The sequence below is a fragment of the Apis dorsata genome, unplaced genomic scaffold (assembly GCF_000469605.1).
Source record: "Apis dorsata unplaced genomic scaffold, Apis dorsata 1.3 scaffold_58, whole genome shotgun sequence".
Taxonomy (NCBI): domain Eukaryota; kingdom Metazoa; phylum Arthropoda; class Insecta; order Hymenoptera; family Apidae; genus Apis; species Apis dorsata.
In genome coordinates this window covers 394,643-394,998 of record NW_006263358.1, presented here as the reverse complement: position 1 = coordinate 394,998, position 356 = coordinate 394,643, and positions in this window count along the sequence as shown.

Genomic DNA, 356 nt, shown 5'->3' with positions numbered 1-356 from the left:
ATATATATATATATACGCAAAGTGCTTTGCGGAAATATCGAAGGAAAGATCGATAAAGAAATTTTACTTTTTATCGCGATACTTATTCCATCGCATTGTTCAAGCAAATAACCGGGACAAGATCGCGTATATGGAATAGAAGCGGTGGTTTTGCAGATATCCGAATGGAATCGATTAGTTCAACGATAGAAACGAGAGAATTATTGAAATATCACGTAGCAGCACTCTATGTGTGTGTGTATATATATATTTTAAAACTACGATGAATATATTTCTTTATTTCTAATCCAAAAAATAAAATTCGAATATTTGAATTTGCAAAACGAAGATAGACGATTTAATAGGGATAATAATAT